At 41.5% G+C, this 23,972-nt stretch overlaps 1 long non-coding RNA gene and 1 other non-coding gene across 6 annotated transcripts in view; one reads left to right on the top strand and one right to left on the bottom strand.

The window, feature by feature from the left end:
* Positions 1-23,728, top strand: part of LOC147578123 (uncharacterized) — a 30,332-nt gene extending 6,604 nt beyond the window's left edge. For 4 of the 5 annotated variants that reach the window (XR_015254820.1, XR_015254818.1, XR_015254817.1 and 1 more), the window contains 3 exons: positions 1,409-1,460; positions 18,545-18,676; positions 22,851-23,728. This is a non-coding gene — a long non-coding RNA (uncharacterized LOC147578123). The remainder of the gene's footprint in view (positions 1-1,408; positions 1,461-18,544; positions 18,677-22,850) is intronic. The other variant, XR_015254819.1, reaches the window with a different exon arrangement.
* Positions 20,110-20,216, bottom strand: LOC112849018 (U6 spliceosomal RNA). Its single transcript, XR_003222469.1, has one exon. It is a non-coding gene; the product is annotated as a U6 spliceosomal RNA (small nuclear RNA).
* Positions 23,729-23,972: the final 244 nt, after the last annotated feature.

The following is a 23,972-nucleotide window of genomic DNA, read 5'->3' as shown; positions in this document are numbered from 1 at the left end:
CATGGTTTGTGGGTTCGAACCCCGCATTGGGCTCTGCGCTGACAGCTCAGAGTCTGGAGTCTACTTTGGATTCTGTGTCTCCCTCTCTCTCTGCCCTCTTCCACTTGCACTCTGTCCATCTCTCTCTCTCAAAAATAATTAAACATTAAAAAAAATGTAAAGCTGGAAGCTGAGATAAAGTGTCGAAAACCAAACTTTGCATACTGAATAAAACAAAGCAGAAAGATGTGTTTAGTGCAAGGCTTCAACCTGCAAGCCAGGAAACTCAGAGCTATAGGAACAATGAGCTGGGTTGTTTCCAGATTAAGGGATTTTTGGGGGGCGGGGAGTAAATGCAGAAGTTATTTGGCTTTTCAGCTGATTGGTTTCCCAGAGGGCTTCTTTCTTATTTGGTTCGGGGCAGCTAAACAAGGGAACAAGGAAGTCCAGAGATGGCATGAATAGATTTGGCACTTAGGGTTTGATTAGTGTTCTCTGCTGATATCTGAGAAGAGTTATAAATTCCTGCAAGGTTAGGTTAGGTTTCCTTCACGCTCCTGTGTTGACCATCTCCATTGTTCCCCTGACATACATGACTCCATTTTAGTTTGGTTCTGTAAAAGATAACCCCAACCTACCTCTATTGCGCGCCCTGCCTGGAAGACAGAAATCAGTTCCGTGCGCATCTTATCACATTACTCCTATTGATTTGCAGTTTCTTTGCTTTTCCCATTAAACTCCAGCCCTTTACAGGGGCCCATTTTGTTTCTAGCTTACTTCATTGCTGCTTCTTGCTGTGGCTGAGGGTGGGCACCAAGAGAGGGTTGATGAGTGATGTAGTGAAGCGGGAGGGAGGGTGGAAATGTGGGAAGCTGGACAGAGGACTTAAAATTTCCTTGAGGATAAATACTGTGTATAAAAACATTTCTGGGGATTGAAGCCCAGTGTATTTGGCAGGAAGCAGAAAACATTTGCTTATTCTGCTTGACAAGGTCTAGCCTATGTGAGGCACCATGAGAAAAATACTGGTTGGCCACCTTTCCCACATACAGTTTACTTTGCCTTCTGTGTGTACTACTGCTGATAAAGTGTAGATGACCATAAGGATCAAACACAGGGGGATAAACAAAAACACTCAAGGAAATGCTTTATTTATGTTGCCATTTACCTCTGTAATCATGGGCATAGATCTTTCTTACATAGGGTTGAAATACAATTTCATCTTCTGTTGTTAATCTCTGAGAGATTGGAGTTTTATGGCTCTGGGCTTTAATTCTTTGGCATCAGAGGTGACCTTGACAATGCCAAGTTATAAAAATGGCTTAAATTTGTGCAACACTTTAGAGTTTAATAAAAACACGGCACAGGATAATGTTTGCACATTATGCCACTTTGAGTTAAATAGAAAGTTGCTATTTCTGTCTTACAGGAGAGGAAACTGAGGCTCAGAGGGGCTCAGAGTTGCTTCAAGGTCATCGGTGGTAAGTTACGGAGTTGTTGGTATGTGCAAGTCTTTGCATTCTGGCTCCAGAACTTTCTCTGCTGAACAACACTGCCTCTACTTGTAGTAGTGGTTATAGTTTATAAGGTCTCAGTGCATGTCTTATTGTAAGTGATCCTCACAATGTCCCTCTAAGGGAGATTAGGCAGACATTATAAGGCATATTGCTTCCTTTGCTCAATCAATTAACAGGCTAAACTAGAAAGAATCATGCTTAATTAAAAGTCAAAGACATCTTTTGATATCCATAGTATTTTATTTGGCTTTCAAAGCTCTAAGGCTCTTTCATACCAACATTCATGCAGCATACCTACTATTTAGGGAAGTTCTATGGCTAGTATCAGTTTTTATTTGAAGAAAGAGATACTACTAAGTAAGAATTGACACTCTGTGGTTTCCAGGTAGGTCTCCTGGATGAAAGCTGGCTGGCAAAATGTAAAGTCACATTGTTAATCTTTCTTTCTTTTCTTCCTCTTGCATGGCTACACTCTTCTATTTCTAATAACATTCAAACTCAGTCACCACCAGCAGCTTATGACTTGTCTACACTTTGAGATAGTCATTCATTACCAGAACAACGTTCTGGCTACCTGTGCATTTTTCCTGCTGTGACTGCCAGCTGCCCCCACCGGACAAAGTTCTCTGCAGATCGGCTCCATGGGCATGTCATCCGTGCAGCTGCACGGGACATCATCCTCAGAAAGATCCCATGCTTGAGTGCTCCACTGTCACCAACTTGAAATTTTTACTAATTTTGAACAAGGGGCCCTGCATTTTCATTTTGTCCATGGCCCCACAAATTATATAGCTGGCCTTGGCTATCCCACCAAACTCACTGCAACATACACAGACATTCACATTCTTGTTCCCTTCATTTAGTTCAGAGGTGTAGACGTCTATCTAAGATACCAGAACTAGTCTTTGGCTGAAAACATTTTCTAAAATACAAGGGCTTGTGGTTATATTTTCTTTCTTATAAGAAAACAGAGTTACACAGCTATCTTTTAAAAAGTACTTACAGTAAAACTCGGGCTTCTGTTGCATAAGAAAGTGCTCTACTAAAGAGGTGTCCTGGTTGACATAGACAGAGAGAGACAGAGACAGAGAGAGAAAGAGTGCCAGATAGGGAGAGGAGTCATCTGCAGATAGTTACAAGTGAGTTTCAGACTCCTGTGCTTGGGGACTGAAAACCTCAAAAAGCTGGAAAACACAGGAAATGTTGAACTTTTTCTTTTTGCTCTCTCCTTCACTCTGGTGCTGACTTCTCCATAATCCAACCCCATTGCTTTTTCTTTTCCTATTTTCTAGTTCTTGCTCAATTCCTTTTGCCCTCCTCTTTTTCTTCTCTCCTCCTTCCTCTCCATGATGCATATTCTTTTATTTGGGTTATTGACTATAAAGGTATGTCCTTTGTTCTTAATTCAAAAAACAACTGACCTGCCATATGATCTAGTAACTCCACCACTGGGTATTACCCCCAAATAAAAAAAACACTAATTTGAAAAGATACACACACCCCTGTTTACTGCAGCACTATTTAAAATAGTCCAATTATGGAAGCAGCCTAAATGTCCACCAACAGATGAATGAATAAAGAAGATGTGGTACCTACATACAATAGAGTATTATTCAGTCATAAAAAGATTCAGATCTTGCCATTTGCAACAACATGGATGGATCTGGAGGGTATGACGCTAAGTGAAATAAATCAGAGAAAGACAAATACCATATGATTTCACTCATATGTGGAATTTACGGAAAGAAACAAGTGAACAAAGGGAAAAAGAGACAAACCAAGAAACCGACTTAACTATAGAATAGCTACCAGAGGGGAAGTGGGTTGGGGGTTGGGTGAAATAGGTGAAGGGGATTGAGTGCATTTATCATGATGAGTACTGAATAATGTATGGAGTTGAATCACTATATTGTACACCTGAAACTAATATAACATTGTATGTTACCTGGAATAAACATTTTAAAAAGAAAGAAAAAAAAAGAAATTTTATACATTCCCATTTTTTTTTTGAAGCGCAAGCTGAGGAATAAAAAGCTAAACTAGAATTACATTGGAAGGAAATACTTAAGAAGTTGACTAATTGAAGAGCCCGTGACTTTGTATAAAATAATTGTTTTCTTGTCAGTTGCTCCTGGTTAGTTATCAAGTTCTCCAACCCAAATTTATTTAATGACTATATAAGCATTTTTTACTACATCAGACTGCCTTCTCATTAATGGAATTGGATTATAGAATTAATTTAAAAACCCTAAACGTAGCACATGGTTATCTAGGTTCTATAGCTAGTGAAATTTGCATCCTCCCGATCTGAGTAGGGCACAAAGAGAGGCATTAGAGTGAATAAAATGAAAACGCACGATCCCTCCCTGAAGAAATTTACGGAGTAGTTGGGGGAAAATGCATCAATAATTACAGTGCAACGTGAGAACCGGTAGTCGGGAAATGGAACCACAGTACAGGAACAGGGCCTTCAAGGATGTGAGTATCATTGAAGTCTCGAGTGAGATCGGAGAAGGCTCTTGAACAGCACAACTAGCAAACAACGAGGGGCATGACTTTCAGTAATTTTCAAAGTTATGAAAAATAAAAAAAAATCACACACTTGAATTCTGATAGGAACTGGACTCTTCCCTTTGCTGGGAGTTTAGAAAGGTTTGATAAGCACTGTTAGTAAGATAATTTTGGGAAAGCGATGGAGGGTAGCACAGCTTTTTAGCTCGCTCCTCAGGTCTGTGACAAATATTAGTAATTAATATGATTTAGAGTAAGTTACCTAACCTTGTTTATGCCATTACTTCCTTACCTGTAAATGGGTTTATGAAGAGTATTTATCTCATGGAGAACTGCTATGAGGATTAAGGGAATTTATATGCTTAGCAGAATAAAAGTATAGTCAATATTAACATTATTATTATGTTGACAGTTTCAAAGGAGTGTTCACACTTACAGGAATTTGCTTCATAAGCAATCAAGTCAGATACAGATTTTTTTCCCTTCATCTTTTAAAGCTGAGTGTCTGGAAGGCAAATTTGAGGACATTTTCTTAATCAGTGGCATTGATTCTCACTTTTTCAACATATCATTGCTCGTTTGTATTGAAACTTGATAGTAAATGCTAAAAAAAACCTGTTGACCATTGGCTGGGTTACTGACAGAGTCATGGAAAGAGGGCCAATAATTAAGGAGGAACTTGGCTTCACTGGCTGGTGAATGGGGCCACGAAAAGAGTATTTTCCATGGTTCACACATGAGTGAAACAGGTGGGCATCAGAGCCTAGGAACATTTTGTGCTTTCCAGCCACAAAACCTTGGGCAAGTCATTAAGCAGCTCTGAGCCTCTGAAAGAAAGAAAGAAAGAAAAAGGAAGGAAGGAAGGAAGGAAGGAAGGAAGGAAGGAAGGAAGGAGAAGGAGGAAGGAAGGAAGGAAGGAGGAAAGAAAGAAAAGAAGAGAAAGAAAAGAAAGGAAGGAAGGAAAGAAGGCTACTCTGCTTTCTTCACAATATTATGTTGAGCTTTAAATGGAAAGATGTGGGGCACCTGGGTGGCTCAGTGGGTTAAGCCACCGATTCTTGATTTCAGATCAGGTTATGGTCTCACAGTTGGTGAGATTGAGCCCTGTGTAGGGCTCTGGGCTGGCAGTGCAGAGCCTGCTTGGGATTCTCTCTTTCTCTGCCTCTTCCCCTTTCTCTCTCTCTCTTTCAAAATAAATACATAAACTTAAAAAAATAAATGGAAAGGAGTGTATAAAAGTAGCATATAATTTGGCCCTAAAATTTTAATTTTTTTTTCATAAAAAACTAAACTCGTATGTGAACAGTAAAATTATGTTTACCTTTGTCTGTGTCAAGTGTTTCATTCTTCCTCCTGCTTATTTCCTAGTCATGGATAATCTAGGTGAGCATTCTGTTACAGTGGCAGCACATTGGAATACCTCAGGGGTTTTAAGAGATGCAGATGTGTGGGCCCTACACTTAGGTACCTTGACTTACATTTTCTGAGTCCAGCTCAGTCACTAGCAATTACAGCAGAGGAGAAGGAACACAAGCTGTCTTTGTGAAACATTTATGAAAGAGGCAGGGTTGGAGAATGGTTGAAGCTTTGAACTAAAGAGGAATTCACAACATGTTCTGCTTAATTTTCTAAAGCACCTTTTCAGAAGCATGACCTATGAATTAAAGCAGGTTGGTGGTGGACCTTCTCACCATGATGACTTCGCTTTGGCTTCTCTTGTTTGGCTCCTCACAGCTGTACTGAGAAGAGTTCTCATATTTTCTACATACTTAAGTTCCATATTCCATAGGTGAATTCAGGGAATGCTATATTACCTACTTGTTTTGCATGAAGTCTTTTCCAATGTCTTATTACCTGTTTTTTGTTTGTTTGTTTTGACTCAGAATCTCTTCATCTTCCTCTCCACAGACAAGAACTTTTGCCTTCTGGGATGTCTGTATGAAACTTTATTAATCCCCCTTGGGTGAAATTCTGTAGCACACTCCACATTTCCTGTTCTTTGCACTCTGCCCTCTTCTCCCTACCTGCTATTCAAAGGGTAGAGACCATGAAGTTTCCTCTGGACCCAGGGCAAATAGAGAGGTAATAAATGAGCGTTTTGTAAGCCCCAGTTCTGGTACTGGTGATTATCTTCCTTTATGAGAAATCGAGAGGTCATATCTGGGTAAGGAATGGGGTCTCCTCAGAAAGTGAGTAGTCAGCAATTTATTTCTGGATTTGGATGCCCGGGAAACCAGAGAAACCTGCTTTACCAACATGATTTGTTATCTAGCATAAAGGGCATTTTTTTACGGCCCCTGGTTCCCTGTTCTGAGAGACTGGCTATAACTTTCAGGAGTATCTAGTTTGTGGCCAAACACAGGTCCATTTTGACTTATTAGGAGAAAAAGCAACTTGGGGACAAAACAAACTGCTTTTAGAAGGGAGAAGAGTTGCTTCTAGCCATAAAAGTAATCCACACTCATTGGAAAGGTTTTGGAAAATGAAAGAAGATATATAGAAGTAAAATAGACTGAATATTCACCAGCAAGAGAGACAAGAGTTGTTAGCATTTCGCTGCATTTTATAACATATTTTCTCTACGCATGTAGAATATTTTACAAAATTAGAAAATTCTAAATATGAAGTTTTGTATCCTATTTTATACTTAATTTTATCTTATTAGCATTTTCCACATCAATAAGTATCAGCTAAAATTCGCACTTTTTTTCCTTAAGTAATCTCTGCACCCACTATGGGGCTTGAACTCATGACCCCGAGATCAAGAGTCGCATGCTCTACTGACTGAGCCAGCCAGGTGTCCCTCAAAATTGCACTTTTAATGACTGTATAATATTCCACTGTGCATGCTCTTATTTTTAATAATAAAAACCTTATATTTTTAAATATTGGGGGTCTTTTTATTTAGTATAAATGAAGACTAAAATATATCTCCATACACAAACTTTTAATGGGTTTCTCATTTTTTAAAATGGGTCCTGAAAAGAAGGACTATGGGCCCTTGGTGCATGTTCCCAGATTTCACTGGGGTGAGGTTGTTTCTGCCTCAGAACATGCAGAACATGCAGAACATGCATTGCAATCTACCTTTGCTGAGCAAGGCACACTTTACTCGAAACCACATTTCTGGTTCATTTCCCTATAATGGATTACAAAAAACAGAAAGAACCCAACCTAAGACTCCACCAGTTCTAAGATGTACCATTATGTAATACAGCAACAAGAAAGAAAGAATGCTACTGACTCAATTAGGATGCACCAATTGTAGGACGTATCTAAAATGCAAAAATGTTAAGGTTTGTAAAAATGTGCAACTCAGAAAGGAATATGCCTTTCATTTTATTCTCTTTGAGAGCATTTCTTTGGACCTTTTGCAAGTGGATCAAGATGGATCTGACATCAAATTCAGGGACAATGGCTGTCTTTGTCTGATGCACTGACACAGCCTCTCTGCCTTCTCTCCGTCACTTCCCCACCCCCAACCCCTCTCCAGGACTATCCCCACCATAGCCATCATTACAGTTCTTCTGATGACCCACCTGTTGTTCTATTCTCTTCATTATGCTTCAGAATCATCTGGCTGGAATTAAGAGAGCTATCTAGGGGTGGTGGGGGGAGTAAGAGTAGAGTTTGGATATTGAGTCATTTGAAATTTTAACCTACCCATCTCTTACAACATATTTGGATTACCGAGTTATTTTTGTATGACCACCCATGCTAGCCAGTTTTTGCTTTTATAGGTCAATTCCTACTGTTCTAAAAACTAACTCCGAAATTTCAAATCTATTCTTCCCTATTTACACCAGGAGAGAAATGCACACACACACACATAAGTTATACCACCTTCCCTCCTCTCTCTGGAGTATGTGTATGTGATGTAGATACATATGTACATATCATATATACATATACACTTCTATATATACTTGTATATGTATACTTCATGCTTATAAGTATATATTTTATACTGTATGCCTTATACTTCTTGGAAGAAACAGGACACTCATATATATGTCCATATTGAGAAACACATATCCATACTTTATTAATCTACATATTTCATAGAAAAATGTACACACTTATCCATAGTCAGCACCGTGGAAGAGACTTCAGCTATATCCTTTTATTTTGTTTTGTAAGTGGGTCAATATCTAATACCTTTCTTTTCCCCACCAGAGTTCTGGGCTAGTTGAGATAAATAAAAGGTAGATGAAGATAAAAATATCATTTTATTTCTAATTAAGCATTGAGCTGAAGAATGCAGTATAGACATGAGGCACAATAGGCTTACTACTAAACATAGCCCAGAATTCAAAGAACTCTGTCTTCAGTCACAGAAACACTGGACCACTACAACGTTCCGTCTCCCCCAAGAGGGGCAGAGACTTAATCCCAAAGGTTACTGCATGGTGCAGAGCCGATGAGAAGATGTGCTTTCCAAGGGCGAGTCATTTCCTAAACACAGTGAGGGGGAAGGGGTGAGCCGGCCATGCCTGCTTTCTCATGCCTGCGTAACTCATCTATTACTCATGTCACTCCATGACTGTGAGGAGTGGTGCAGGAGACCAGAAGCATTAGAGAAGAAAACGCTCCTCTTGGAAGCCTGATGAGTGGGAAAGACAGATTTCTCCCCCAACACTGGATTTTATTTTAGAGGAGAAAACTGAGGCCAAGAAAATTTCATCCACTTTGTCAGAATCATGTAGCTAGTTAATGGCAGAGTGGGTCTTAACATTTTTCTTCTCCTGACTCCTACTTTCCTTTTCTTTTTCAGAGGAGAGGGAACCAATGGGCTAATTCATAATAAAAATAAAACCTAGTAATTCATTCACCTAATACTTATCGAACACCCACTGTGTGCCAGCCACTGTCTGGTCTCTGGAGATAGTGCTGAACAATTTAGAACAAGTACCTGCCTTCTTGAAATTTACCTCCTAACTGGGGAGACAGATAATAAACAACCAGCTTCAAGTAGGCCACATGGTACAAAGACAAGTGAGACAGAGTGAGAGTGACAGAGGCTACTCTTTCCAGAGAGCATCTTGGGAAGGCCTCCCCGAGGAAGTAAGATTTGAAGAGAGGAACCAGCTATAGAAATTCTGCAAAAAAAGCATTTAGGCTGAGGGGATGGCTGATGTCTTAAAGACCCACTGAGTCCCAATGTGTTGGGTTTTGAATGCGTGTTTGTGCTAATTTAAAGAGAGGAGGAAGGACAGAGAAAGTAACAATCAAATGAGTAGACACTTTGGACCCCACATGGAGGATGACTACTTTTCCCTATTCCTAAGGCTAATCTTGTCAGCAGATACCAGTGATTAGAATCCTGGGTGAAACATCGCTAGAAGACCTTGCAAACTCTCCATTTTAATTCTCAGTTGAGCAGTGTTGCTCTAGGTTACTCATCTGGAAGAATGCCTTGGAATGATCTTTATTGTCCTTTGGTTCTCCCACGCTAATAAGGCAGCATGCTCTCCAAGCAGGGAATGCCATACACATTCAGGGCTAGAGTCTCTCAAAATCCTGAAGCCGGCTGTATTGCTGGTTTACTGTCATCCCTTATTAGTGAAGGTGTCACAGACCTGACTCATGTCCCGTTGGGCATTTGGTATGTTTCTAGTGAATGCTTATATTACATTGATTTTGAATCACCAGTGGTATTAAGCGGTAAACAACACAGCTTTAGAAGAAATCCTCTGAGCTTTTGGATATTAAGATATTCTTAACTTCTGCTCTGTTTTTGTTACAGCCGAGTCTCCGGTAAGTTCCAAAGGATTGTATAGCCTAGCTCATCATTAGGCTCGGGATCCATAAAACTTATGTTTCAAGCTAGTTACTACCGTCACTACAGTGTGACACGATAGGGACCCGCAGTGGTGTGAGATTTCTGGGAAACTGCACATTAAGAGCCAATCCATTCAGTTCACCTGGAAGAAAAGTCGTTGGGCAAGAAGTGGGAGGGTAGCAATGCCCAGGAACATTAACTTGCTCAGCATGGTGCTGAGCTAGTGTCTGTCAGGGGGGCTACATAATTAAGGTACATGGACTCCCCTAACTATGGGAGGGGAGGAGAGGTAATGGGGACTGGAACAGATCTGGAAAAAGCCTAGCTGTGTATGCATTAGTGTCTTTAAAAAGCACAGGTGAGGGAAATGCCTCTCAGAAGTAAGGGAAGAGAATTGAGGTGGCTAATCACATTCCTCTCTACGTTCCATCTCTCTGTGAAAAGCCAGGATAGAAAAGATGGGGAGATAAAAGTGCACTGTGAATTAACAACAAAGGAAGAGCCCTGGGTTCAGGCTGAGTGTGCCGTGCCCATCGTTGTATTCTCCCCTCCCCCAGCGCTCTCTAACACAGCGCCCCGCGACAATAGGAACTTGATTCTTATTTGTTGAAAGAGTTAGTAAATGAGTGAATAAATGAATGAGGTATGGATTAGGTACCTCGAATCAAAGTCCAGTATGCTTTTCAGGGCCTACCTGATAAATTAGTCTTTATGTAAAAATGAATTGTATAAAGGCAGGCTATGTAAGTGAACTCCAAAGTCACATTATATTTGACAGGATGACTTTGAATGTACTAATCTCATGCCTTCAGAAAGTTTAGAGAGGACTGTGCTCATGAGGCAGAAGAATAAATATGAACCTGTTCCTAGATTTAATATGACACAGAAATATTTATACGAAGTCTTTCAATGTAAGGTTTGTTATACCACTCAATTTAATATGGGCAAAATTTTGCTATTTATACACACAATTCACTTCTGCTGAGTTTAGCAGGAACTTCAGAAGTGCCTCCAAGACCTATGTAGGTTACACAAGATCCCTGAGACAAAGAAGGCCTTATCCTCTCTGGCCAGCATATTACTTACTTGTACTCAATTATCTGGATAGGTGTACATTTATTCACATCTATCCACCCAGCCTTCATATTCTTACCTATCCATATCCATCCATGTATCTCTCTACCATTTCTCAAATTCTCCATTCCTGAATCTATCCATACATACATCCATATATCCATCCATGGATCCATCCATCCATCCATCCATCCATCCAATTCATACTTTATAAGCACATGCTATATGCCAGGTCATGTGTATTGGGAATAGACATAACAAAGACGTGGTCTTTTGTCCCAATAGCTCAGTATCATTTTTGTTATGAGCTACGTCTTGGGTTGACACAGCATGTTGTTTAAACTTCTATTGTACTCTAATGTGGTACACTTGCCCATTTGCACAACTACAAAATTAGCTGATTAGGACCATGATTTGTTCCGATTTTCTAATCATGTCAATGAGAAATCTGTGCATCAGGGGAAGTATACAGTTTGCCTTAAGTTCTCCCAACTGTTGATGGCAGAATAGAAACTAAGATGTAGGTGTTCTTTATTATAATTCAGGGTTCCTTCTATCACCTCCTGTGCGTAGCTAAAGTGGGTGTTCACTTCCTGAACAGAATGTAGAGTCTATGGAGAGTCAGAGGTCCTGGGTCTAACTATCATTCAGGAAGACCCTGCAAGCCTAGAGACCAAAGAGTCTTCAAGAAGCCAAAAAGAGATCGGTGCTACAGCATCTTTTAATTTTTCAAAGAATATTTATGATGTGTCATTAGAAGCCTTCAAGCTTACACAAAACACTGCATTTACACATGACACCCACTTCAGTAAGAGCCTAAGGGGGGACTCATTAGCAGACAATTAGTTATTCAACTTGTTAAACATTAATTCCTCTTATGCCTCTGGTCTGCCCAGCGAAATATAACAGGGGGAAATATAGCAAACTAGAGTTACTGGTCCTTGTCAGCTGGCCTCCTTTTATTCTATAGGTCTAAATATTGCTTTGGTATGTCCTTCCATACCCCAGGGGCTCATGGAGGAGGAGGGCCACTAAAGAGAGGCGTAATGTTTTCTTTAATTTTTTTTTTTTAATTTATGAATGGATGCTCCTTTGCATGCAAGTACCATGGTAGTCTCAAGCTCCCACCACAGAGGACAGCCCCAGATGTCTCGGATGCTAAAGTTTTTAAGACTTTTGGCACGTGAGGCTGTTGGTACCCACTGACATAATGACCATACTATGGGAGAGAAGATGATCCAGTAGTGAAGATTTGGCAAAGGAAGTATGGAGCAGAGAAAGGGAAATGAGAGCACAGATTCTAGATCCCCAGCATCTAGGGATCTTTGGGCAGGAGAAGGGAAGAACATGTAGGGAAAAAGAGGCAGAAAGGCAGAGGACCAGAGATGCTGCATTCCACAATGGAAAGCTTGCAGAGTCATGTCTGCAGAGGCATGGCAGCTCTTCTGAAGCATGGTGCAGGGTGAGGCTGATAGGATCCAGGCAAGGGGTCAGGGCATAGGCTACATGCCACAGGTATGGGGCAAGGCTTCAGAATCAGCAGTCCACAATGTAGCTAAATAACCAGGGAAGGTTGGGTAGAGAAAGACCACCAACTTGAAGGGCCAGAACATTCCCAGACCTGCTCCTGGTTTCTGAGCATCCAGGTGGTCTGCAGGGAGAAGATGCACTGGTCTTAAATGACCTATGTACTAGGTGGTAAGGACAGTGAAAGCCAGGGATTCTCAGACTTATGAAAGAAGCCAACAGTTTGGAGACAGGACATTGACACCAAAAAAGAAGGAGAACCAAGAAATGAAAGAACGGGGACAGCCTTGGTGATATTAGGAGGAGCATTTACCCAAAGTCAACTGTGCCTCTAGACTCAGTTGTAAAAGAATCAATGCATTCTCTCCTTCTGCTTAAGTGACTTCAGTTGTCCTTTGTAGCATTTGCAACAGAAAGTGTCCTGAACTAGCGAGTTCTGGTTTCTTCAGGTTAGGACTCGCCTTAAGCTAAATTTTAAGAAATCATTGTTGTCATTCTCTGAGCAGTTTCTGGACCAGAAGTCCAGGTCATACTCACAACTCCTCTTGGTAGAGACCCTTCTTCTCATTTTATAAATAGGAACACCCAGTCTCAGAAAGGTGGTCTCTTGCCCAAGGCTACAAATCTGGCAAAATTGTAAAGCTGATTCCAACCGACTCTGAAGTTCTGGTGTTTTCCCCTCTGCCATATTGCCCCCAGCCCCACCCTCCAGGTGAGGTTAATCCCCAAGATTTCTGATGACTCTTTAAGGCTTCCATTCCACTTTCCTGCCTGCAGCACTGTTAGCTTTATTTCTCCCCTTTACTCATCAACACATACGTGGCACAAAAACAGACACATAGACCAATGGAATAGAATAGAAACCCCAGAACTAGACCCACAAACGTATGGCCAACTAATCTTTGACAAAGCGGGAAAGAACATCCAATGGAAAAAAGACAGTCTCTTTAACAAATGGTGCTGGGAGAACTGGACAGCAACATGCAGAAGGTTGAAACTAGACCACTTTCTCACACCATTCACAAAAATAAACTCAAAATGGATAAAGGACCTGAATGTGAGACAGGAAACCATCAAAACCTTAGAGGAGAAAGCAGGAAAAGACCTCTCTGACCTCAGCCGTAGCAATCTCTTACTCGACACATCCCCAAAGGCAAGGGAATTAATTTTTTTTTTTTTTTTTTTAACGTTTATTTATTTTTTCGGGACAGAGAGAGACAGAGCATGAACGGGGGAGGGGCAGAGAGAGAGGGAGACACAGAATCAGAAACAGGCTCCAGGCTCTGAGCCATCAGCCCAGAGCCCGATGCGGGGCTCGAACTCACGGACCGCGAGATCGTGACCTGGCTGAAGTCGGACGCCCAACCGACTGCGCCACCCAGGCGCCCCAGGCAAGGGAATTAAAAGCAAAAGTGAATTACTGGGACCTTATGAAGATAAAAAGCTTCTGCACAGCAAAGGAAACAACCAACAAAACTAAAAGGCAACCAACGGAATGGGAAAAGATATTTGCAAATGACATATCGGACAAAGGGCTAGTATCCAAAATCTATAAAGAGCTCACCAAACTCCACACCCGAAAAGCAAATAACCCAGTGAAGAAATGGGCAGAAAACATGAATAGACACTTCTCTAAAGAAGACATCCGGATGGCCAACAGGCACATGAAAAGATGTTCAGCGTCGCTCCTTATCAGGGAAATACAAATCAAAACCACACTCAGGTATCACCTCACGCCAGTCAGAGTGGCCAAAATGAACAAATCAGGAGACTATAGATGCTGGAGAGGATGTGGAGAAACGGGAACCCTCTTGCACTGTTGGTGGGAATGCAAATTGGTGCAGCCGCTCTGGAAAGCAGTGTGGAGGTTCCTCAGAAAATTAAAAATAGACCTACCCTATGACCCAGCAATAGCACTGCTAGGAATTTATCCAAGGGACACAGGAGTACTGATGCATAGGGGCACTTGTATGCCAATGTTCATAGCAGCACTCTCAACAATAGCCAAATTATGGAAAGAGCCTAAATGTCCATCAACTGATGAATGGATAAAGAAATTGTGGTTTATATACACAATGGAATACTACGTGGCAATGAGAAAAAATGAAATATGGCCTTTTGTAGCAACGTGGATGGAACTGGAGAGTGTGATGCTAAGCGAAATAAGCCATACAGAGAAAGACAGATACCATATGGTTTCACTCTTATGTGGATCCTGAGAAACTTAACAGGAACCCATGGGGGAGGGGAAGGAAAAAAAAAAAAAGAGGTTAGAGTGGGAGAGAGCCAAAGCATAAGAGACTGTTGAGAACTGAGAGCAAACTGAGGGTTGATGGGGGGTGGGAGGGAGGAGAGGGTGGGTGATGGGTATTGAGGAGGGCACCTTTTGGGATGAGCACTGGGTGTTGTATGGAAACCAATTTGACAATAAATTTCATATATAAATAAAAAAAAAAAGAAAAAAAATAAAAGCAAAAAAAAAAAAAAAGAAGAAAAAAAAAAAAACACATACGGTTCTCAGAACAGGCCCCCAGGATCCTTGCTCATGGCTGGGGATGGCTAACTAATTATCTGTGCATAGCATGCCAATGAGCAAAGACACCCATTATATATATATATATATATATATATATATATATATATATATGTGTGTGTGTGTGTGTGTGTGTGTGTGTGTGTGTGTGTGTATCTATCTATCTATCTATATCTATCTATCTATCTATCTATCTATATATGCTATTAAAAATACATAGAAGCTCTCTCTAGGGGCACTTGGGTGGTGGCTCAGTGGGTCAAATGTTCGACTTTGGCTCAGGCCATCATCTCCTTGTTCGTGAGTTAGAGCCCGCACCAGGCTCTGTGCTGATGGCTCAGAGCCTAGAGCCTACTTCAGATTCTGTGTCTCCCTCTCTCTCTGCCCCTCCCTCACTTATGCTCTGTCTCTCTCTCTCTAAGATAAACGAGCATTAATTTTTTTTTTTTTTTTAAAGCAGCTCTCTCTCTACATAGAAGTTGCTGCTCGGTTGATGTTGGTGATATAACTCAGGAGGGGCACATATTTTCTCTTGGAAGCATTTACTGAACCCCAAGGCATGATGCTGATGCAGGCTAGGGGCAATAGGGTCTGGAGAGAAGCCCCCTGTCCTCGCTTCTCTCTCTCCCAGCCTCATCTCAGGTAGCTGAGCCGTGCCCTGAATGCCTGTCTGCCAGCCTGCCAGGTGGGTCTTCCCTGTTAGTGCCAGCCTGCTGCTTTATGTGGCACCGTGTGACTGATTTGATGACCTGTGACCTGACTGTCCATCTGGCCACTCAAGAGTTCGCCCGGCTGTTTACCTTTTTTTGCTGTGACTGAATTTCCATTGCCTCTCTCAGCATCTGACTTGCAAACCATTCTGCTCTGTCTGTTAAATGGATGAAAAGAGAGAGTGACCTCCTGCTGCCAGTTCCGCCCTGTGCCCTCCCCGTCTTCGATCAGAATGCACCTGTGCTTCGGAGGCTTCCGCTTTCTCCTGAACTTGCCATTGCCTCCACAGCCGCCATCCCAGCTTGCCATGTGTGCGGTGCTCTGTGAAAGGAGAGACGTTTCATTTTGTACTTGGCAGGCGCTGAACTCAACTGGACAGTGAGACCCAGGAAATATGACACCATCTGCTTCCTGCCATGTTCTGGCTCCAGCACTTGATGTCAGGGCATCAGCTGTTACCTGAGTGCACTGGGTCCTGTGAAGTGAGCCATTCAGGAAACACCTTTGCTAACACTTTCCTCAACAGCACAATTTATACTGGCCAGCCTGCACTGCTGAGCATTTTTTCCTTCTTGACTCCCAAAGTAAAAATGTCTTCCTGCTTTCTAAGTTTTCCAAACAGAGTATATATGCATAATTATATAGGCACATAATAGAAATGTTTGCTTATTTGGCCATCCTTTTGTGTATGTGGACTTTTTTTCTGCTAGAGAGGTAGCTTTCTCAGATCAGTCCCTGGCTGCCTTGAAATGTATCAAGTGCTCTGTGCTTTGGTCTCCTCCCCATTCCAGGAGGTAGTGACGTCCTTAACTAGTGGTTAACTGAGGATTAGGTAGTCCAAAAGGAGGATTAAGCGAACAACTGTGTCATGGAAAATAGGAGAGACTGGTTGGGCCTCCTCCATGCTGGGAGTACCTAATCCAGCTGGCAGCACTCAGGGCTATAGGAAGGAATAGGGACTGTTTCCCTCTTGCCATGGTCCCTGCAAATCTCAAATTTCCCTGAACCCCTGACCTGCTGCTCTTTAGTTCTGGAAGCTGCCAAGCAGGTGGCATGGGTGATGCATTCAAGGCTGAGTTCTTTCCTGACTCAGTGGTTGTAATCCCATTGTGGACAGACAAATCAAGCCACCTGTGCGGAATATTAAAAATGAAACAAAACGCAAAAAACAACACTGCCGATCTGTTAATGAATTTTCAGACTCAAAGTATGCCATCTGGAACAGACACGCTGGCTTCTGGAATCTGTGTTGCTTCTTTCCTCTTTCTTATGATTTTGACATGGCTTTGGTTAGCCATTTCTATTTTGATGTTTAAAGAGTGATATTACACAAAATCTGAATCTTAATTGAAAATGTATGCTTTTCTCATTTAAGTTGCTGACTCTTTGAAGAATTATAGCATTGCAAAGTTTTCCTGGTGGGGTTCCTGAGAAAATTCTTTTTGGTCACCAGATTGTTTCCTGAAGTAGCTGAAGCCTCTAGGTCCTAGGTCATAAGAAAAAATGAAACCATTTGTCACAGTGTTGAGTATGACGTTAGAGAAAATGCTGTGTATGAATTGTAAGCAATGCATTGTTTTTTGTGAACGACTGAGAGAATGGGTGGGCTGCTCATGAACATACGCTGCAGCCCCTGACAGCCAGACCATTACCATGACTTTTTAAAAAAAGTTTATTTATTTTGAGCGAGAGCACACGAGATTGGGGGAGGGGCAGAGAGAGGGAGAGAATCTCAAGCAGGCTCTGCACTGTCAGTGAAGAGCCCAACGTGGAGCTCGAACTCATGAACCGTGCAATCATGACCTGAGCCAAAATCAAGAGTTGGATATCCAGCCAAGTGAGCCACCCAGGCGCCCCATTGCCGTGATTTTATAAAAAAATTTTTTAATGTTTATTTATTTTTGAGACAGAGAGAGACAGAGCATGAATGGGGGAGGGCAGAGAGAGAGGGAGACACAGAATCGGAAGCAGGCTCCAGGCTCTGAGCCATCAGCCCAGAGCCCGACGTGGAGCTCGAACTCACGGACCGCGAGATCGTGACCTGAGCTGAAGTCGGACGCTTAACCGACTGAGCCACCCAGGCACGCCCCACCCCCCCCCCCCCCCCGCCGCCATTACCGTGATTTTAATAAGAGTCATGGCTATACTCAGCCAGCTCCACCACCCACTGGACTTTCCTCTGGGAAGCCTGATGAAATGCACGTGAGCACCATACATTTATGTGTGAACACACACACACACACACACACACACACACACACACAGTGTATCCATGCCATTGTTTTTACACCTGCTAGAACCTATGGACAGAACTGCTGTCTCCTCCCTGTGACCGATGAAGACAACTCAGAGCCCCTTCTGATCCATCTGCCTCTGCCAGGCTAAATTCTCCCTTTTGTGGGATGTTGAAAACCATAACCTATACTCTGGTCCTAGAGATGGCAAAGGTGGCATTAAAAATTTGCTCATGTTTTCAACTCAGAGGGTTAGATAATTATGTGGCTTGAATCGTCGCATAGACTATGGTTTGCTTAATTACTAATTTCTGGTGAACCATGTTCTATTGTTTAAGATCCTATTGTTTAATATGTCCTGGCCTTTGGACATTTGTAGAAATATCTGTGTGAACAGCACGGTAGTTCTTCACTGAAAAGAAGGCAATACAGGCGTGGTCCTATGCAGCAGTGGCCACTTTGTTGGCCCTAAATGATAACTACTTTGGGCATCTTAGAGGATGCCATGTTCTCTTCAAAGAGCCCACCACACACAGAGAGTAAAGGATTAGGAGTCCCATAATGGAGATCCATTAAATGTTGTAGTGTTAGAAATAATTAAGCAGCATTTTATGATAGCACCAGCAGGCTAGTCAAGTGAATAATTCTTTTCAGGGTTTGCTCTTTCTCTCCATAGGTAAAGGATTTAGATGGATTTATGACACTGGCTGAAACGAATCAGTGGATAAACGATTATAGGATTTGAATGTGGTTAAGCTAAGATTAATGCTGCCGATTCTTGAGAACATAGGAGATGACTGTCACCCAAGTAAGTGAACTTGCAGTTCAAGATGTACTGTTTCTGGCCAACAGTTCAAATTCTCTGGGCACACTGACGTGCACACACTCTCTCAACCCAAACCCAGCATTCCTGTGTCACACTGTGAAGGATGGTAAGCAAACAATAATGATAGAGGGCTTGAGATGTGGTGAATAAAGTACTCAATGTGACTAAACTGCTGCTTACTAGCATTCTCAGGTCACCAGGGTACCATTTAGGCCGGGGCCTTAACGAGGTCATTTACCTTTACCTACACCAGAACCATTACCTTAATTGCTACTCAGCCTTCATGAAAGTGTTTATGGGTAAACAGTTTTCACCAAGGGAGTTATTAACTACCCCCTGGATTACCATAGGATCAGGAATCATAAAAATAGTAGCAATTGTAGTCATAATAACCTATGTTGTGTAAGTATCTGTTATAAATGTCTTAAATTTTCACCACCACCATCACCACCCAGAGCAGCTTTAGGGTGAAGCACAGCATAAGAAACAGAGCACTGGTTATTAAAAAAACATGGATGGATAAGAGGGTCCTCCTTATTCATCAAGTCTGGAAAGCATAAAAGAACAAAAGGGCTGCCATACCTTAACCTACCTATTATCTCTATCTTTTTATACTTGTGCTGAGGAACTAGTAGTAGACATGTGGATTGTTCTCACCTTAAAGAGGGGGGAAATGTGCTAAGTAAATATATTTTACATGTGTGCCCAAGGTCAAGGGAGAGCCAGAGTTTTGCAAATAGTGTCAGTTCCATCGTCATTGGCTCATTCTATGGCTACATGGCACCCAAATAAGTTGAAAGCAGATATTTCAATCCATGCCCCAGAAGTTGAAGTAAATTAAATAGGTGGGGGCTGTGGAGAACTAGCTATCTCTTTTTGTGAACTGCTTTTCCAGTCCCTTGCCATGCATCTACTTAACAGTAGATTTCCTGTAGACTGAAAAATACCTAGAATGAATTCTTGGTTGAGTCAACCTGGAAATATTTCCCACATCAGTCCTAACGTGTCTAAGCTGATGTTCCACCCATATGGACTCATAAAATCCTTTCTGCTTCTGGACCATTGTGATACGCTTCTTCTCTCTCCTTAGTTGTCTGCATTACCTACAAAATAAAACTCAGCCTGAAAGAGTTTCATTCCATACACTCTGTTTTGGACCCTTACCCTTTTCTCTAGCTGTCACTTACAACTTCCCTACACATGTAGCACTCTGGATCATTTATGCCTCACTCTGTATGCCTGCCCTACCAGAAGAAAGCAAGATAATGTAGTTAAAGAATTTCTCAAATTGATCAATAAAGAGATCGTCTTTAAATGAAACAAATGATCGTACATTTCTATACTGACTTCTTAAGTACAAATAAAAAACTTGGTATGAGCTTCTTCTTCTTCTTCTTCTTCTTCTTCTTCTTCTTTTAAATATGGAATGCTTCACGAATTTGTGTGTCATCCTTGTGCAGGGGCCATGCTAATCTTCTCTGTATCATTCCAGTTTTAGTGTATGTGCTACCAAAGCTAGCACTGGAATGAGCTTCTGCAAGGACCCTATAGACTGAGTATGATTCTCTTTCTTGGTCAGTAGCGAACTAGATGGTTCTTCTTCCAAAGGGAGCCTTTGAAATATTTGAGGAAAACAATCATAGATCCTTCAAGTCTTTTCCTCATCAGGGTAATATTTCATGTTTCTTCAGCTGCTACTTACAGGAAATAGTTTCAAATTCCCTTCCATTCAGCTTACTTCTCAGATGAAATCCAGTTGTGTAATGCCTTTCTTAAAGAATAAACAGTATGGCACACATACACATCATTCCCTTGATCCGGATTCCACACTTCTAGAGTTGTCTTCTCAAATTGTTAAAAGACGTTTTTGCAGCCACATCCTATACGATTAACCCATGTTGGTCTTGCTGTCACCTAAAAAGCCTATATCTTTTAAAAACACATGCATGACTATCTTGAAGCCATCCCTCCTTCATTCTGTATTTATGCAGCTGGTCTATTGAGCATTAATGAAGGCCTTCACATTTATCCCTGTTGAAATCCATCTTGTTAGTAAGCCCAACATTCTAGCTTCTCAAAGTCTTTGATGATCCTGGTTCAGTATTTCGATCCCCCAACGAGTTCTCTCAGATGAAAATTGATCTACATACCATTTTTGTACTTGGAAAAATGTTGCTGTCACAGCCTTACACTCGAATCAAAGGAGACCTGTCTCAGCCTAGGTTATGAACTAAAAACTCAACATCTACGAGAGTGAAGAGGAAGGTAATAGAGAGTGGTAAGACCAGAGTGTGTTAAGGTGTCTTAGTTCACACCTGAATCACAATAACAATATGTGGACCAACAATACCAAGTGAGCCTTGGCAACTGGTGGGTAAAAGTAGCTGTGTTTCCATGGGGTCACATTCCAGTGGCATTTAAAGTATGTCAAAACTAAGGCCAAATAGCTCCTGCTGTTTTTGACAACTCAAGCTGCAACAATGTGCAGTATATTTTTCATCTTAAGATAGTGCTCATAATACAAACTAATTAAAACAGGGCACAACAAAATCATGGACTGATTCTCCTACCACGCAAGGTTATATACCTCCTGCCCTCATGAAATTCTGCCTAACAACAAGGAGATCACAAGGAAGAACCCCCTGGAGACAACAGCCAAAACTTTCTACATTGCTAGTGGTAAATGTGGCCCAGAGAAGGGGCAGAGCAATTTGATTATGTATCACTGATTAGGTGAGTGTCCAGACACATGAACAAAGGGGTGATTTCTCAGGAAAGCAATAACTGATCCACACTGTTGTTGTTGTTGTTGTTGTTGTTTAATCAGACAGACACACACACACACACACACACATACACGCACACACACTGAATGAATGAATGAATGAATGAATGAGGAAAGGGCCTATCCAAAGTAAGCTGGGATAAACTCACTGCTGTTTTCCCAGGTAATAAAGATGGCTATCTTTGTCCAGAACAGATGCTATGAGATCATGTCTCCAAGAGATGAACTGAGAATGAATTCACTTAAATTATGATGCTTACAGAGAGGATTTTAGCTGAACATTTGTTCATATGATTTATGGCACCCTCCATCCGGTGGAGTCAATGTGAAAAAATGAAACTTAATTACAGCATACAGACAGTTTGCTTAAAAGAGAGCTAAAAGTTTGTGGGGATTTTTTTTTTTTTATGAGACAGGAAGCTTATCCTAAAAGAAAAAAAGAAGAAAGCTTTATAAAACATTTGCAACTCATCAGAAGTGTGGGTCTGGTCCTTAGTGTTGGGGGAGGGGAGGGTTTGGGCTGTGACTCCCCCTAGCCTCTAAGCAAATTACATCCAACCCCAGGTCCTTACCCAACTCCTACTCCAACATTAGCCTCTCCAGGATTCTCTTTTACTTTAGCCTCGGCTTTCCCTTTAGGGAAGAGAGTAGTATTATTGTCCTTTCTCCTTGGCAACTCAAGTCTGGAATTTTAAATTTATAGCGAAAGAACGGTTCCGGGTTTATATGGCTCAGAGGGCGTTATTATCAAATCCAATTAAAAACATTCCTTCTGCTAATAAAAAAGCCAGCACCTTCCCTTTAAACTAGGACCCACCCTTAAGTTAATTAATGGCTGTTAGCACCTTATTTGCTTTCAAGGGTCTCTCGGGTACCCAGCTTCTGAGGCAAAGCAGAGTCTAGTTGGTAGGTCAGTGGCTTAGTTTGATTCACATGCCTGACCCCCAACTTGTTCTACGTCTGAAGTTGAGTCTCTTAAACTCTTTATGTCTTGAGATCTCCTCCTGAGATCCCATCCAGAGAGGCCAGGTTAATGGTACTTATTTGGCAGAGTTTTTTAAGATCTACAGATGAACCTGTCTGATGAATAATACTAATGCTTAGGATACTCGTCGAATGATAATTGGCCCTCTTTGGACCATTTAGGATTCAAATGCCTCCACCCAATCATTCCGTGAACAGCAGCCAGCCTCTACGGGTTAGATTTAGCTTTTTCACTTAAATTTGCAAACTGGTACTGCTTTCATCAAGAAAGAAAATACGACAACGAAAAGATACTAGCTAACATTTGGATAGCATTTTGTATTTTCAGCATGCTTTCAGATAATACATTATGTAACTCACAAGCAAACAGCATTTTATCTTTTTCAGGCATGCGAAGACAGCAGGATTCCTGAATTCTCAAAAACTAATCATGAGCACCTCTGAGACCGACTGTTGGGTCTATTTTCAATAGATTTTGCAGTTAAAAAAGTGATCGATGATTCCATTTCCTCTCCAAGAGTCAAGTGCGTTTATCAGCTTCTGATTCCTGCTTTCACCTAAAATAAGGTGCTGGTCTGGGCGTTCAAGCTCAGTTTCGGGGGGAACCCACCCAATCCATCCTCTTTTCCTTATTACTCACCTACCAGTTCTTTCTCACCGCCGTTGCTGCTCCGGTAGCTTTAATGGAGGGCAGCAGCACCGAAGAGCTGCTCTACAAATGCAGGTTTCTTCCCTGCACGGAGGAAAGAGGAACCTCTATCACCGAAGCCTCACCTACAGACAATTCATCTAACAGATTCTACTTCCTGCATGCCATTTGCCAGTATTTATCCTGTGTGTGGGCTCCCATGGAGGATCCTCATAAAGGATGGTCTTGATATAACCTAGAGTCATGTTTTTCCATCTAAATAATGAAGAGGCTTCAGTTCCCTTTCTCTTTTGTTTCCTACAGCTTAGACAAGATGTCCATAACCAGAATGGTTAATATGAAGGTTGTCCTTTTTTTTTTTTTTTTTTTTGCCTAGAAAGGGGCCATATTTGTACTTTCTTTCCTTAAAAAAATTGAATTTGACAAGCATCCTTCCTTCTTTCCTTCCTTCCTCTCTCCCTCCCTCCCTCCCTCCCTCCCTCCCCCTTCACTTCCTCCCTCTTTCTTCTTTCTTAAATATCAATAGCCAGCTTTTTCTATGTCAAAGTGTCTTCCTTTAGAGATTAAAATATACAATAATAAAGTGCCTTTTATGTATAATCACTTGACAGGTAAACTGCTTTGTCTGACAATGTTTTAAATTAACAGTAACCTAAAAAGCATACAGGACTCTCCATAGGGAAGTTTCTTTCTTCTTCTTCTTCATTTTTTAGTCTTCCAACTGCAAGCCATTCATTTTTACATTTCCATGTTAAAGATAGGACACTAAAAGTGCATTACCTTAATAATCAATAACTCAGTGGGAGGTCCTAATGGGGAGAATTCACTGGAAGCTACATTCCAGTTGAAGTAGCAAAGGA

This window comes from Puma concolor, chromosome C1 (assembly GCF_028749965.1).
Source record: "Puma concolor isolate L17-30 chromosome C1, mPumCon1.1.hap2, whole genome shotgun sequence".
NCBI lineage: Eukaryota > Metazoa > Chordata > Mammalia > Carnivora > Felidae > Puma > Puma concolor.
This window is presented reverse-complemented; position numbering and strand designations above follow the sequence as displayed.